This window comes from Amphibalanus amphitrite, unplaced genomic scaffold, assembly GCF_019059575.1.
Source record: "Amphibalanus amphitrite isolate SeventyFive unplaced genomic scaffold, NRLGWU_Aamphi_draft 000226F_arrow, whole genome shotgun sequence".
NCBI classification, from domain to species: Eukaryota; Metazoa; Arthropoda; class Thecostraca; order Balanomorpha; family Balanidae; genus Amphibalanus; species Amphibalanus amphitrite.
The window spans coordinates 480,312-494,540 of NW_024881721.1; the positions used below are offsets into that span (position 1 = coordinate 480,312).

A 14,229-nucleotide genomic window follows, 5' to 3' on the forward strand; every position below is an offset into this window, starting at 1 on the left:
GAGCCCGACGAGGAGCACCCGATCCCGAAACGCCGGCCCGGTTACCATGATCCCAGACACCCTCCCCCGGGAGACCACCAGAACCCTCGCCGTCGCCACCCCCTGAACCGCCAGGACCCACAAGGTCGTCCGGGGAAGAATCAGGAACATCAACAATGTTCTCCCGGGCATCACTGGGGTCCACAACACCAACACCCGGGGAAGCACCAGCATCCCCACGACCGACACCAGGGGAATCACCAGAGTCCAGAGGGTTCATATTCACATTTGGAAACTGGACCGTTTCCTGATCAGAGTACGTGTCAATCACATGTTCGTCAGGTTCAACAGCTCCCACATCCACAGAGGGGACATCACGTGAACCCTCCAGGTGCTCGGGAAGCGGGTGAACAGACGCAGGGACACCTGACCGCACACTCGGCGCAGCACAGACCAGGTCAGTACTCGCAGAACCAGAAGCTGGTCGGTCAGAAGCTGACCCAGTACCATCCGAGTCAACATGAGGGTCCGCGCTGGACCCATGAGCAGCCGTCGCAGCATCCTCAGGGTCTGCGCTCGCAGAGTCTGCGATCGACTGGTCATCGACAGCACACACAGGTGTCGGATGGGGTTTTAAGCGATTGTGATGCACATTCACCAGCTTCCCATTCTCCAATCGAACCCGATAATACAAATCGCCCTTCCGACCCTCGACCACACCTGCCTTCCATGGTCTCACAAACTTATGATACTCTCCTTTCTTTGCTACTGCACAGAACAACATGACATGGTCACTGACCGCGTGCTGATACGCTCTGCTCTTGGCGTCAAACGCACGCTTGTTACGCCGGTGGCCTGCGTCCGAGAATCGCAAGGCGACACGGTAGGCATCTCCAAGACCTGCACACAAATTGTCAATGTACTCGGCCGCAGACTTTGACCTTACTGCGTGGGGGGCACCGATTTCCACATCGATCGGCAGGCGAGGGTCACGGCCGAACATCAAGTAGAATGGTGAATAACCTAAGGACCTGTGAATCTGTGCGCGGTACCCCATCATCAAGAGCGGCAAATGTAGATCCCACTCTGAGTGATTGTCTGAAAGATACTTGGACATCATGTCAAGAATGGTGCGGTTCACCCGCTCGCATCTGCTGTTGCCCTCCGGATGGAACGGCGTCGTGGTTGACTTGTCGATGCCCATGATGCGACACAACTCAGTAATGATCTGGCTCCGGAAGTTCGCCGCGCAGTCCGAGTGAAGACGCCCTGGACATCCGTACCTGGAAAACACCTCGTCTACCAAGGTCCGAGCAACGGTCACAGCAGTCATGTCTGGCAGCGCGAACACCTCGACCCACCTGGTAAAATGGTCACAGCACACCAACAGATGCCGATTGCCACGCTCAGTCAAAGGGAGGTCAGTCAGAAAGTCAATCGAGAGGACCTCCCATGGCTCTGACGCGAAGAGCTCGCCCATGGGCGCACGTGGCGTCGGGTTTGGAGCATTACGACCAGTGCAGCGGTCACAATGCGAACAAAACTCGCTTATGTCAGCAGCCATTCCGATCCAAAAGAACCGGATCTGCGCCTGTTTCAGCAGCTTTTCTGGTCCAAAATGTCCACCACAGGGTCCTGCGTGAAGGGACGTCAAAACACCACCCACCAGTCCAGGAGGAATCACCACCTGGAGGCGCTCAGGTTCCCCGGCTCTGCTGCGATACACCCGGAAGAGGACCCCCTCGATGAGACGAAGACGAACCCAATGTCGCAGCCATCGACGCACGCCTATCGATGCCGATCTGCGAGAGGGCGTCACGTCACGGACCAGTAAGTCCATCACCTCTGACAATACTGCGTCTTTGCTCTGCTCACCCTGAATGTAGCTCAGCGGCCAGTTCTGAGCAGACACTTTGCAACAAAATTCAGTCTGTGAACAGTTGTCAACAACCCGAGGCGGGTACCTGCTCAACGCGTCAGCAGCAGAGTTCTGAGTGCCAGGCCTGTAAACAATCTGAAATGAAAAGTTTCCCAGAATTTCCATCCACCTTGCTAGCATGCCTGTGGGATTACGGAAATTCATTAACCATTGCAGGCTGCTGTGATCAGTCCGCAACTGGAAAGTTCTACCCAACAGGTAGTGCGAAAACTCCTGTACAAATGTAACACAGGCCAAAAGCTCTTTTTTGGTCGTTGAGTAGTTCCTCTGCGCCCTCGACAAACGGTGACTGCCATAGGCAATCACTCGTTGAACCCCGTCCTGGTCCTGCAGCAAGACTGCCCCAATACCGTCATTGCTGGCGTCGCAATCCACGGTGAACATGCCGGCATCGTCGCCGAACCTTGGAAATCCGACCACCGGAGCGTCGCACAGCGCCCTTTTCAGAGTGCTGAACGCCAGATCAGCCGCACCGGACCACTGAAAGGGGAAATCTTTTTTAGTCAAATCAAAGAGAGGTGACGCAATGGTTGCAAAATCTTTGACGTACTTCTTAAAATAAGAACACAAACCCAGAAAACTTAAGAGCTCTTTCTTGGTTCGGGGTTGAGGCCAGTCCTTGACCTTTGACACCTTTTCAGGATCTGTGGACATGCCGTCAGGAGAAATGACGTGCCCAAGAAACGTAACACGGGGCATGAAAAACTGGCATTTGGCCAAGTTCAGAGTTAGTCCTGCTTCCTGAAAACGTGACAATGCCTCATCAAGTGCCAGCAGCACGTCATCGAACGTTTTCCCATGCACGATAACGTCATCGAAGTAGTGCACGCACGAATCCTTGGGCATGTCACCGAGAACGATGTTCAAAAGTTTGCAGCATGTAAATGGGGCAGAACTCAGTCCAAAACACATTCTGGTATACCTATAGTTCCCAAAAGGGGTAGTAATGGTAGCCTTTTCACGATCAATGGGATCGATAGAAATTTGATGATAAGCAGAGTTCATATCCAGTACGCAAAAAATTGATGAACCTGAAAGAGCGTCTAACGTATCGTCAATGCGGGGAATTGGGTACGCAGGGAGACGAGTGACAGAGTTGAGTTTTCTCATGTCAGCGCAAACACGCAACTCTCCAGATTTCTTTCTCACCAGGCAAATGGGTGAAGCCCAGCCTCCCTCAGACTCTTCAAGGATACCCTCATTTACCAGTTTGTTAAGCTCATTTCTCACCTGTTCGGTCAAATGAGGGGAGATACGCCTGGGACTCTGTCGGATGGGTGGGCTGTTGCCCGTGTCAATTTTGTGAGTGACAAGGTCAGTGTGGCCAACATGGCCATCAAACATACTCTCATGCTTTTTCAGCACATTTATCAAAGCCTCCCGCTGAACATCTGAAACACAGGAACCCTCAAGGTCAACAACAGACTCGATATCTACAGGCGAACGGACACCGACTGCCTCTGGAACGTCCTCTTCAACAAAGCTGACCTCCAAGTCAGCTATTTCGGAGTGTTTAGGCAGTGTAATGCTGTCAATGGTCAAGTTTCTAATCAGCAAGGGCAGCGAAGACTTCTCTACCCGAGCAACACAACGCACCACCTCAATGCCCGGCGAGTCAAGACTGGGTTCCACCAAAACCTCGCCTTCATAATCACAGTGATGCACTCGTCCCTGCACAAAGCACTCGGCGCCTGGAGGGATGGATACGTCACAACCCAGCACAGCGCGACCTACAGAGGTGCGATCAACAGACACAGATCTGACACAGTCACCAGATACCAGAACAAGGCGTTTGTTCGTCAAGTCGATCACACAGGGGACGGTTCGCAAAAAGTCCAGACCAAGGATGCACTGAACGTCAATCGAGTCGGACACATACATGCTGACTACATGCGTTTGATCAGCTACCCGCATCGGAACTGAAATCCGTCCTGCGAGGGGCAACTCAGTCTGGGCAGCTGTTCTGGCTTTCGTAGACGTCGGATGAAGCGTCACGCCAATCAACCGCTCAAACACATCCCGATGAAGGACGTTCAAAGAGGAACCAGTGTCAAGCAGACAAGAACACTCCTCGCCGGCAACAGCGCCCACAAAGGTAAGGTCCTCGTTCAGGGACACCGCACTCCCCTCCACGACCCGACAAGCGTCCCCAACAGTGCCCTCGGCATCCTCCCCACTATGAGACATAGACGACTCGCACGCAGGGACAGGGGGTGGGTGTCCAGTGGTCGCAGGGGCAGGGGTCGGATGTCCAGTGGTCGTCACGTCAGTTTGACACGTCCGAGAATGCAATGCAGGACCGGCACCGGGACAAATAGGCGGCACAATAGTGTCTACTGACGTAGGTCTCGGGGCCGCCGATCGCCGCCTTGCGTCCCGACGGCCCCTGGCTCGTTTCCCTGGGAAGTACACACACCTACTGTATGGCCACGGCGACCACACCTAGCACAATATGCATTTCGCTGCGGACAGGCCGCACGCAAATGCTCCAGACTGCCACAACAGTAACACGCCCGAGCCGACCTGAATGGTGCAGTCCCACGTCGACTATTACCGTCTGCACCATCTCCTTCCCGGGACCTTCCCCGGACGACCAGACCCTGACTGACGCGCTGCTCCAGGGTGGCAATCCTGTCCAGGATCTGCCGCAGCAGGTCAGGTTCAGCGCTCACCTGTCTCACAGATCCCTGCGCGGAACCCTGAACACGCTCACTTCTCATGAGGTTTCTGACACCCTGAACTGCCTCATCAAAATCCACCAGGCCCAAGGACAGGATGTGCTCCTGATATCTCACCGGGAGGGCGGGCAGAAAGGAGTGAAACAGCACCTGATCACTTATCGGCCCAGGGAACGCCACAGTCATCAAGTGTTTGAACTCAATGATGAAAGAGTCCAGCGACATGGACGAATCGAACCGAAGGTTCCTGAGCCTGGCATGAGCGTCAAGTGCGCAAGGCTTTACGAAACAATTAGACAATCCTGCGATGGCTCGGTCGTAAGAACTCCTGCATTCCTCAGACAGCGCCTCGAACGCGTCCCGTGCCACTCCCTTGAGACAAAGTGGCAGAAATCGTAATTTTAGATCATCATTGAACTCGTGAATGGTGTAGTAAGTGTCCAAATCAGACTTAAACCGAGAAAAAGGCTCCGTCCCAGAAAACTCAGGCGCCTTCATTGCAAACCCTCCCGCAGCCATCTTTCCACTCCCTTGGCAGACAGAAGGCTTCCCAGGGGTCTCGGCTTCCAAAAACCCACTCTCCCGTTTGAACATAGAAACAACAACACAGAATGCACAGCACAAGAGCAAGACACGGTATAGTAAAAAAAATAACACTTATCTTTCTGAAAAGGAGAACCAGGTCGTCGCCGAACAGGCTGACGGCCACTCAGCTACAGCCGCCGGCCGAGACCGTCGGTCAGATGATCAGCAGCAGGTCAGCAGCGGCCACGGCAGCACGTCGGCAGCGGCCACGGCAGCACGTCGGCAGCGGCCACGGCAGCAGAACAGCAGCGGCCACGGCAGCAGATCAGCAGCGGCCACGGCAGCAGATCAGCAGCGGCCACGGCAGCAGATCAGTAGCGGCCACGACAGCACGTCGGCAGCGGCCACGACAGCACGTCGGCAGCGGCCACGACAGCACGTCGGCAGCGGCCACGGCAGCACGTCGGCAGCGGTCACGGCAGCACGTCGGCAGCGGCCACGGCAGCACGTCAGCAGCGGCCACGGCAGCACGTCAGCAGCGGCCACGGCAGCACGTCAGCAGCAGCCACGGCAGCACGTCAGCAGCCACGGCAGCACGTCAGCAGCCACGGCAGCACGTCAGCAGCCACGGCAGCACGTCAGCAGCCACGGCAGCACGTCAGCAGCAGCCACGGCAGCACGCCAGCAGCCACGGCAGCACGCCAGCAGCGGCAATGGCAGCAGATCAGCAGCTGCCACGGCAGCACGTCAGCAGCGGCCACGGCAGCAGACCAGCAGCGGCCACGACAGCACGTCGGCAGCGGCCACGACAGCACGTCGGCAGCGGCCACGACAGCACGTCGGCAGCGGCCACGACAGCACGTCGGCAGCGGCCACGGCAGCACGTCGGCAGCGGCCACGGCAGCACGTCAGCAGCCACGGCAGCACGTCAGCAGCAGCCACGGCAGCACGCCAGCAGAGGCCACGGCAGCAGACCAGCAGCGGCCACGGCAGCAGATCAGATACGCAGATAGCGGCTACGGAAGCACGTCGGCAGCGGCTACGGCAGCACGTCAGCAGCACGGCCACGGCAGAAGATCAGCAGCATGGCCACGGCAGCAGATCACCGAAAAATACGGTATCATGGCCGATCAACGAACAGGGCGTGAAGGCTCATGGTCCAAATTAATTGGGACTCACCGCTGCCACCAATGTAGACCGTGTTGTAACTTGCAAAGCGAATGTTGCGTTGGCTTTGCTGTATTGTGAGTAACACCACAATCTCACGAGCACTTGAGCAACATCACATCGCGAGGTGCGAGCACTGGACAGCTCGAGCTGGACGACCGTCCGTCACAGCAGTAACCATCAGAATCCCTCCCGAACACAGAGCACTCCCCGCGCCGCCTCGGTAGCGCCCTCGCCCGGGGCGCCGGCCGCCGGCGCGTTCCCGGCCGTAGAGATGCAAACCCGAGCACAGCCCGCGCGCCGCCTCGGTCGCGCCCTCGCCCGGGGCGCCGGCCGCCAGCATGCTCTCGGCCGCAGAGATGCAAATGCGGGCAGAATGGCCCACTCCAACTCCTACAGAAGCACAAATACATACATGAAAATTATCAAGGTGGAATTCGCCACGGAGCTGCAGAAAATAAGTGTCAGGATGATAGGACTTAATTTATATCCAGGCCCTCTATTTAGCGCGGCAGTTTTTTGATGTTGTCTCTGTAGTTGCGCCGATCGTTTCCCATCCATGAGCAGAGAAGTCTCATCATCCGGCTCCATGAATGTGCTATGTGCGACGGACCAGTGGTCACAGCTGCGAGCAATCGACTGTGGCGCGGCGAGCACGGCGCGGTGCCTGCGCCGTGATTGGGTCCGCTGGCCGCCGCCGCCCCCTGGGACGCTCGCGGCGCGGCGCGGCAGATATAGCGCAGCGCGACAATACCGGTGGCCAGTGCGGCGTTGTGTTTGGCCGGCCGAGACGCCGCCTCCGCCAGCGACCGCCACACCTGACGACAATTTACGGCGAGCAGAGTTGTCCGGTGCAGTCGGTACTTACCAGAGCTGGCAGCGCGCGCGGGACGGCTGGCACCGGCTCGGCCCCCGCCAGTGGACTAAACTGGCGAGCAACCCACCTCCGCTGCTGCTGAAACAAGAGATAGGTACTTAAGTCGGAAACGCTTTATATAAGCACCAGCAGCGTGGCAGAACTGCCTGGCAAAAATGCCCACGCACCGGTGAGCATATCGACAGTTCGACAAAGTTCTCCTGAAAGCAGTTAGCGCCGCGCTGAATAGTGAGCGTCGTAGCAGCGCTTCCACACGACCTGACACCACTCCTTCCCTGATCACCGTCTGCCCATCCAACGGCCACCAGTCCGGCCCTTCGAAACGTGTCGTCTGCCCAGCCAACGCCCACCCTTTTCACGGACTTTTGAATTGCGCCATCTGCAGCCGACCACCGCGGACGCTTCCTGCTTAGCGACGCAACAACGTTTACCTAACCAACCACCACCAATTCGCAGGGATAACCCATTTCTGCAGTTAATGGATCAGCGTGTTCGCAGTTAGGTGTTCACTTGCTCACAGTTCACTGTTCTTTTGTGTAGATATCCACAGTTCACCGCCCTGGCCTGTGAACACCCTGACCTGGGGACGTCCTAACCTCTGCGAACCCCCCCCCCCCCATGACCTGTGAACGATCCGTGTCCGCATTCCAGGTTGTCCGGACGGCCACTGTCCACCCACAAACTGTCCGGTTTCTAACGTCCAACTGTCCGTATATCTGTCCAGTGTCCCCATAGACGGCCCATCCATTTACCTGTCCGGCCGACGAGCGACGAAATCTCTATCCAGCTCGTTTGGAAGCGACCGATCACGGTTGCAGCCAATGGACAGCGACACACGGCGCTTTACCATACGAATAGGTATCAGTCACGGTATCACGATTCACGGTAACGACTCACGATCACGACTCACGACTTGTCGGTTATATGTCGTGACTCACAGTCACAGGCATTCACGGGCGTTTCTCTCTGAAATTAACTGGTATGGGTTTAGTAGTTAGTGTTAGGAAACCTAAGCATTTCGTACAATGCAAGTCATAGGGCTCATTGTTCAAATGTTGATATTGGTAGGATTCGAGCCCTAGGTACCATAGACCTACAGGTATAAAAAACACCCATGCTAACATCAATGGATACCAGACATGGGCACGGATCCCAGACGACCAAACACGAAAATCAAGATGGCCACTAGATTAGTGGACTTTAAGCATGGAATTATGGTGGAAAACAAGGCTAATAGATGCCTCTCAACGAACCAACTATTTTGCATTCCCTCAGAGTTCACAGTTTTGAGAAAATCCCTCAAGATCCATCTCGGATCCATGGCCACAAATCATGGATCCGAGATGGATCTTGAGGGATTTTCTCAGAACTGTTAACCCTGAAGGAATGCAAAATAGTTGGTTCATTGAGAGGCTTCTATGAGCCATGTTTTCCACCATAATTTCATGCTTGAAGACCGTCAACCTAATGGCCATCTCGATTTCCGTGATTGGTTGCCTGGGATCCGTGCACATGTCTGATGGATACCACCCACCCCGCAAAGTCACGACTCACGATCACGACTCTATTATGACTTTCAATCACGATATTACTCAAGACCAGGGCTACGGAGTCCATGGATTTTCAGTGACTCCGACTCCGATTCCGACGCTGGCTTCCAAAACCAACTCCGACTCCGGCTCCGACTCCGGGTAGAACTATCGACTCTGACCTACCCCAACTCCGACTCCGACTCCGGAGCCCCGCTAAAAATGGACTTAAGGTGGAAAAATGGACTTAAGGTGAATGCGAACAAAACCCAGCTCATTGTCATGGGCACTGGACCGAACCTCCGTGCGATGCCCGAGATACAGGTGGAGTTCATGGGCGCCACTATTACGGAATCGAGCACGGTCAAAAACCTAGGCGTGATTTTCGACCGGAGTATGACGTTCTCGGCGCATGTCAGCGATGTGGTGCGGCGCTGTACTGGCTTACTCAGTGGACTGAGCCACAGCAGACACGCCCTCCCCCAAAACACGCTCATCACCATTGTACAGTCGCTCGTGCTATCCGCCATACGATACTGTATTAGTGTGTACGGTGTATGCGGCATCACCCAGACAGCTCGGCTGCAGAAGCTGCTGAACTTTGGCGCACGTGTCATCTCGGGACGTCGGAAATACGACCATATTAGTGACGTACTGAGGGACCTGAGGTGGATGTCAGCCGCCAACATGTACAGGTACCACTCGATGACCCTGTTGAAGCAGATGCTGTCCACCGGCCAGCCAGAGCAACTGCACGGCAGTCTGGTGACACGCGGTGATGTTCACCACCGTGACACCAGGCAGGCCGGCCAGCTCCACAGGCCCGCGATACGCTCTGAGTCTGGCCGCCGGCGGTTTCTGTTCGCCGCCGTCGCGGAGTATAATACCTTGCCGCAATGTCTCCGAGATATGGGACCGCGGCAGTTTAGAGCAAACCTCCGAGATCACCTGATAACAAACCAGTATAGCAGCGGTTAGCTGGCTGTCGGACGCAGACTGAATGGAATGTTATGTGCGTGCGTGTGTTTTTATCATCTCTCTCGTCATTATGACATGTCAATCATAATAGCCATGAGTCCATGGAACGATTGCGCAATGTGAATACATACATACATACATGCTAGGTCTGCGGAGTCGATGGATTTTTCGGTGACCCCGACTCCGACTCCGGCTCCGGTTTCCAAAATCAACTCCGACTCCGACTCCGGTCAGAACTGTCGACTCCGACCTACTCCGACTCCGACTCCGCAGCCGTGCTCAAGACCGTGGAATTCACGACTCATTGTCACTCAGGAATAGCTGTCAAAACTCGCGATCAAAAACTCTCGCTCGTATCTCACGGGCGTCATTTCATAGCTCACAGTCACGACTCGCTCACGAGTTATGAGTGACTGAACCTCAATACAGAATAGGTAAAGGTATGCGGAATACGCCATTGTCTGTAATAAATCGTTTCGTGTAACGTTGCGCCTCCTTGCCGGTTGTGCCACTGCATTATCGCTACAACTCGTAACATGCTTAGAAGCCATTGAGATATACCTACTCGTAAATACGTTCAAGTCGCTGCCGATTGGCGATCCACATACGTGGCTCGTCGGATCCCTGCCGTGGAATTCAGGGCAGGTGGGACGTGCCGCCGCGCCAAACCGACCGCGTCACTAACGTACCACAACGTTAACGTGAGCTGTGGACGCAGCGGGACTGCACAGAACCGCAACCGGTAGACGGGGTACGTGATGAAAACTATAATCCTGTACCGTTACAGAGTAGAGGCCGTTGCTAGGCGGAATGCGGACTATCGCTGGATTCTGCATGTATGTACAGGGTGTTTCATAAAAAATGTCCTGGTTTTGATTGCATTTTGGGGTGCCCTATTAATTGCAATCACGTGTTTTTTTCACTGCAATCGAAAGCACGTGCACGGGAAATTTTCCTCACGCACCTTAGCTCACTTCTCACCATGAAGCATCTGAGTAAGGAAGAAAAAACAAAACTGGTTCAGTTTTACTGGTCGTCACGTTCTATCATTCTAACACAGCGACAGTTTAGGGCTCACTTCAAAACCCGATTCACACCGTGCCCGAAAACAATCCTGCGTTTGCAAGAAAAGTTCCTAAGAGATGGGTCTATCCTCAATTGCTACAAAGGGAAAAGTGGACGGCCAACGACACAAAGGACCCCCGAAAACATCGCCAAGGTGAAGTCCGTAGTCAATGGGGACCCCAAGAAGTCCATCAGGAAAATCGCCCAAGAAGTTGGCACAAGCCACTCAACGGTGCGGAGAATAATGAGAAAGGACCTCGAACTGTTCCCATATAAAGTGACAGTGCATCACAAGCTGCCGGAGAACGACAAACATCAGAGAGTGGCCTTCGTAAAGTGGCTCAAGGACCAGACTGCCGCTAATCCTGGCTTCTTGGATGGGGTCTGGTTTAGCGATGAGGCGCACTTCCACCTTACTGGACAGGTGAACACCCAGAACTGCCGTATATGGGCCTCGGCACCACCCGAAACGTTGCTGGAAGTCCCACTGCACAGCCCGAGAGTGACTGTGTGGTGCGCAATGAGCTCCAACGGAATAATCGGGCCATTCTTCTTCGAAGACGGCAACGGGTGCACTCAAACGGTGAACAAGGAACGCTATGTCCGCATCCTGGAACGCTTCTGGGCCACAGTGCAAGAAGGCTCGACTTCAGGTGGTGACGATATCTGGTTTCAACAGGACGGGGCCACCCCGCACACCTCGAAGATGGCCCTCCAGTGGCTCCAGGAGCGTCTCGGAGAGAGGATCATCAGCCGCGGAACGGACACTCCCTGGCCCCCTCACTCCCCTGACCTGACACCCCTCGACTTTTACCTGTGGGGTTTTCTTAAGTCCAGAGTGTACAGCGGGAACCCGGGGAGTCTCGGAGAGCTCAAGCGGGCGATCAGACGCCAGGTGCGTGCGATCACGCCCGCCACATGCGCCCGAGTTATCGGGCACGTGGCGAAACGGGCCGACGTATGTCTGCTCCGAAAAGGAGGACATCTCGAGAACGTGCTGTGAGCGGCGCTGAACGCATGATTCATGTTCGTGATATGTATGTAATAAATCTCCATTCCTTGTGGAATCGTTTGAACCATTGTGGCTGGATATGTGACTATTAGAATTTTCGTTATAAGCAAAACAAATCAGGACATTTTTTATGAAACACCCTGTACATACGGCACACGGCTCGTGGGAACTTTGTCAGCCGTCAGGATAGTGGCGGGCGTGTCTGACACTTCCCATGTTTAAGAGTCAAGCTATTACCAATTAGCTTTAGGTATATTCAAGTTTATACACACAAGGTGGTATCTGGTCCTGAGCTCCCCGCTTTCTATTGGACAAATTAGTAATCACATTACTCTGACCTTGTAGATGAGGAATCAAGACGATTTCACCTTCCATTAGCCATTGGCCTCCATCTTTCTTCACGCACAGTGAGTACGCGTATGTAGCAGGCCTTGGGCCGGTCGGTGGTCAGTGGTCAGAGACCGAGCGAGCCGACCGGCTGAAGGAGGAGAGGCCGGTGGGGGGCGGGGGGGGGGGGGCACGCGCCATTACCCAGCAACTCAGGGATGGACCACTGCACTGTAGCGGTGTGGTGTGTGTGGGGGGGGGGGGGTCCATCCGCCGGAGTTCCGCCGCGCCGGTCGTCGTACACGGGAGGCGAGTGTATGGAGTAGACTGACACCAGTGGGCACGGGTCGATTGGCAGGGAGATCAGGAACAGCCATCATAGCAACAGGCAGTGGAGACTGGACAGTCCCTATCCTAATCTAATCGTATGTGAAAGAGAGGGATAGAGATAAAGAGAGAGAGAGAGAGAGAGAGAGAGAGAGAGAGAGAGAGAGAGAGAGAGAGAGAGAGAGAGAGAGAGAGAGAGAGAGAGAGAGAGAGAGAGAGAGAGAGAGAGAGAGAGAGAGAGAGAGAGAGAGAGAGAGAGAGAGAGAGAGAGAGAGAGAGAGAGAGAGAGAGAGAGAGAGAGAGAGAGAGAGAGAGAGAGAGAGAGAGAGAGAGAGAGAGAGAGAGAGAGAGAGAGAGAGAGAGAGAGAGAGAGAGAGAGAGAGAGAGAGGAGAGAGAGAGAGAGAGAGAGAGAGAGAGAGAGAGAGAGAGAGAGAGAGAGAGAGAGAGAGAGAGAGAGAGAGAGAGAGAGAGAGAGAGAGAGAGAGAGAGAGAGAGAGAGAGAGAGAGAGAGAGAGAGAGAGAGAGAGAGAGAGAGAGAGAGAGAGAGAGAGAGAGAGAGAGAGAGAGAGAGAGAGAGAGAGAGATGGACGGACGGACGGACGGACGGAATATTAGAACAATCACAACAGTGCAACTGCAAGGAAAGAATCGAACACTTGACCGTCTCGTCGGGTGGGGCAACTTACCTTCAGAGGCACTACCTCCCATGACACTAAATGACCCGTGGATCGGATCCTCCAGCCAGAAGGGAAATGCAGGCGGAACGCCGTGGTCCTCCAATCTCACGGTACATAGAATACTAGGTAACACCGGTTTGTCCGCTCAACACAGGGCCAATGGTCACCACTTTCTTCAGCTGACGTCTGTGACCTTGAGCTGACCTAGGACGATAAACAGCTGACAATTTAGGCCATTTGGAACTCACTTGACAGCTGAAGAGCGTGATTTAAAATATAAATATTCGTCAGACACTGACAAAAGATATTATTCACCAGTCATTTTTTAAGCACATTCTGTCATAAATTAGCTTACTCCTTCTGCTCTTCCACACGGCAGAAAATGCAAGTGCAAATTCTGCAGTCTTGAAGTGAACCAAACACTTATGATACACATGGTCGTTTCTCTCAGAGCACAACGGAAACTGTGAGAAAACAAGAGAGAGTCGGACTCTACAAATGAATGAATTTGGAAGAAAAATAGCTGTATTTTTTCCTGTGGAAATGTTGACTTTGAAAACATTGGCCATCAACTTTAAAATCGCCCCCAAATCTGAAAATGTGTGAATTGGCAAAACAGGCAATCTTGTTGTTTTTGCCCAAGTTTGTTCATGATTTAGAGAGATTCGATGCGAAAATGCACTGATATATACTTTCGAAAGCGAGGTCTCGAGCAGTGTATTTATTTTGATTTTTAACTTAACGCTAGTCCCACTTTTCCTTCCAAGAAAATATTTTGTCAATTTTTCAATAATTCTTTTATGCGTCATTGCTTTTAAAATAAAGAGAGTCGGACCGTAATTCTTTCAAAATGACTGATCGTGCTCAATATCTATCGGAACATATCAACAGAGCGGCCAGACTCATTGGCTAAATATGTTTAAATTGCATTTTTCTTACTTTCTGCAGATTTTCCTGCAAAATTTTACTGTAGTTTAAGATGCGTTTCCTGCAGATTGTGTTCACAGACCAATGGAAGACAAGTATTTCTTCATCAACAGGTTTACTCGCCATCAATTGGTCTAGCGGGTGTTTTTTGCATGCGCAGCTTATGTCACAGCTGCGTAAGAACACGTTCGCTATAAATCATTATGGATATTTCTTTTCGG

At 53.7% G+C, this 14,229-nt stretch overlaps 1 protein-coding gene across 4 annotated transcripts in view; it reads right to left on the reverse strand.

Moving 5' to 3' along the window:
* LOC122385645 (sarcoplasmic calcium-binding protein 1-like) overlaps window positions 1–13,237 on the reverse strand; it is a 35,399-nt gene extending 22,162 nt beyond the window's left edge. Inside the window, exons 1-2 of one of the 4 annotated variants that reach the window (XM_043374036.1) lie at window positions 13,091–13,237; window positions 7,157–7,243 (exon numbers count right to left, since the gene is read on the reverse strand). The gene's annotated coding sequence lies outside the window, so the exon portion shown is untranslated. The remainder of the gene's footprint in view (window positions 1–7,156; window positions 7,244–13,090) is intronic. The other 3 variants (XM_043374037.1, XM_043374039.1, XM_043374041.1) reach the window with 3 other exon arrangements.
* Window positions 13,238–14,229: the final 992 nt, after the last annotated feature.